This window comes from Pteropus alecto, unplaced genomic scaffold (assembly GCF_000325575.1).
Source record: "Pteropus alecto unplaced genomic scaffold, ASM32557v1 scaffold301, whole genome shotgun sequence".
Lineage (NCBI taxonomy): Eukaryota > Metazoa > Chordata > Mammalia > Chiroptera > Pteropodidae > Pteropus > Pteropus alecto.
The window spans coordinates 2,141,654-2,144,494 of NW_006431043.1; the positions used below are offsets into that span (position 1 = coordinate 2,141,654).

At 35.6% G+C, this 2,841-nt stretch overlaps 1 protein-coding gene and 1 pseudogene across 2 annotated transcripts in view; one reads left to right on the forward strand and one right to left on the reverse strand.

Moving 5' to 3' along the window:
* The window catches only part of IL1RAPL1 (interleukin 1 receptor accessory protein like 1), a 1,242,120-nt gene that overhangs the window by 1,128,001 nt on the left and 111,278 nt on the right, over positions 1-2,841 (forward strand). The gene's annotated exons all lie outside the window — the stretch shown is intronic.
* LOC112485512 lies at positions 75-193 on the reverse strand (annotated as a pseudogene).

A 2,841-nucleotide genomic window follows, 5' to 3' on the forward strand; every position in this document is an offset into this window, starting at 1 on the left:
CAAGGCAGGCCTTGGTTGACCTCACAGATTGCAAGGACCTTGTCAGTTTACAATCCCTTATTTTTTATTTTTTACACCTACAGCACCTGGTCTTCCTAGGCGATCTCCCATCCAAGTACTAAACAGGCCAGACCCTGCTTAGCTTCCAAGATCAGATGGGATCGGGCTTGTTCAGGGTGGCATGGCCATAGACATGTGACATAACAGTCTTTATTCAAATACACGGTCATTAAAAACAAATCAGTTTAAGGGAAAATGTAGAATGGTGATGCTTTACAAAGTGTGCACATTTAATTATAGACGCTCAAGCATATAGTAAAATAAATAGTTAAAAAATGGCAGTTACTTTTATTTGCTCATTATGAATCATAACAAAGACGATTCTGGGAATAAAATTCAGAATTTAAATTTACTTGTGAGGACAGAATATGACTTTTACCTATCATATTGTCATGTTTTGCTTTATAATCTAAAGTCCACTTATGTGTCAAATTATTTGGTTAAGCAAACTATTATTTTTAGTTATTGAAAAAGCTAAGAATGTAAGGAGGCCAAAGTTCATGCTTTGGTTGTATTTGAATAGACTGTATTTGATTCTCTTTTTACAAGTTATGCCTCTGATGACAGTTCAACTGAACCAGTATTTATTAAACGATTAATTTAGTTTATAGTCACTGTGGTAGAACATATGATACAAAAATGAATAGAACATGATCTCTGTTCTCAGAGGAGATGGATATATACACTATAATATACATTTAAGAGATACATAAGTGGTATGAATTGACTTACTCAAAACAGTCAAGTGAGTGATTCTTCTGGAGTGGGAGGAATGGGAGAGGCTTCACAGCGATGGTGACATTGGAGCTAAGAATGCCGGGAGATATATCAGAGGTCCCCAAGGCCATCCCCAGGTTCAACAATTCTCCAGGAGAACTCACAGGACTCAGCATACACTTGTATTCACAGCTACAATTTATTATAGAGAGGATACAAAACAAAATCAGCAAAGAGAAAAGGTGCATGGAGTGAATTATAGAAGAAACCAGGCACAAGGTTCCAAGAGTCCTCTCCCAAGTGAGTTGCATAGGATGCACTTAATTCTTCCAGCAAGGAGTCATGACAACACATGTGAAATGTCGTCTACCAGGGAAGTTCATTGGAGACTCAGTGCCCAGGGATTTTATTGGGGATTGGTCACATAAGCACCCTCTGCCTAGCACATACCAAAATTCTAGACTCCCAGAAGAAAGCAGATGTTCAGCATAAACAATATTGTTTGCACGATCCATTTAGGTACAATGCGTCATTCTTATCAAAGAACAATATCTAGGTTCCCAGAAGCCAAAGGAGAGCTAACCACATAACCAGGCTTTTCTAAGGAGAACAGTCTCAGGCCTAGTAGGTTAACTCTTTTATTCATAGATGAACAGGACCTGTCCAGATAGAGTTGGTGGAGAAGAGAATGCAGGCATAAGGAACATAAAGAAAGGCCTCAAGAGTTATTAAAAACATTCAAAACATTGTATTCAGTGAGATATCGAAGACTAAATGTTGCTGGAACTATTTGGAATGTCAAATCCCCATTCCTGAGGCCTTGAGATGACTCCAGTATCCCTGAACAAGCATCATTTTATAAAAAGGATTAAAGCTGTGATCATGTTAATTCAAAACTTTATGCCTCAATTGTCTACATTCATGTTAAGATGTATTTCCAGTTTGGAATATTTGGATATTTTTCTTGGTTCAGTGTTTTATTTTCATAGTGTATACAGTTTCTGACCATGGTACATTTGACATTGTATAGTTCAGAGGTCTCTGTTATGGTATAACAGAGAATTTAATGCTATCGTTGGGGGAGTGTGTACCATCAGATATGACATTTAAGGATATAGTACATTTATAAAAGTGATTGACACCAAACGTCATTTTTATCACTAGTACTTAACTGCATTAACTATAAACTGTGCTCTTTATTTTCTCCATCCAGATTAGGACATGCTTCAATGTCTATTAGATCCTATAATTATACGATCTAAAGCAGAACCATCACTCTGTTTCACTAGGAGAGAAATGGAAACTTAACCTTATAAATATTTCACTATAGTATGCTGTGTATTGGCTGCTCACTGCTGAATTCAGCTGCTGTAAAATGCTGATAATTCTCTACCAAGGGCTTGAGGACAACCTCTATTTCAATAAATATTATGACTTGTACTGATTTATGAGTTTCATGCATTCACTGACAGACAAGATGGAATATGTTAACTTTATTAATGCAATTGGTGCAATGTACTCAAAGAACTAGGCCTCAATTTTAGAGATTTAGCTGCTCAAGTATACTACCACTATAACATGCATAGACTTTAGTGGTGTAGAAATACATATCTTATAAAATATTGTGCAAGTTATACTTCTGCTTTAGTTTGGAAATATATTGGAAAACATGTACATTTAGCTTATCTTCCATTTTATTAGTAGTCTTAGAACATTGTAAACGAATTCCAAAACTAAAAAACCAACATAAAAGCAGAGGATTCTTTTATTATTTATTATTATTATTATTATTATTATTATTATTAATCTTCTTTACTAAAGATAAGTTAGAATTCTGGAAAAAATGTTACCCCCATATATTAGGGCCCTATTACTGCTGTAACAAATTACCACAAACTTAGTGGCTTAAAACAACACTAAAATATTATCTTACAATTGTGGAGGTCAGAAGTTCAAAATGGGTTTTGCAGAATTAAAATCAAGTTGTGAGCAGAGCTGTATTTCTTTCTGGAGGTGCTATGGGAGAACCTGCCTTTTCCAGCTTCTAGAGGCTGCTTGCATGCC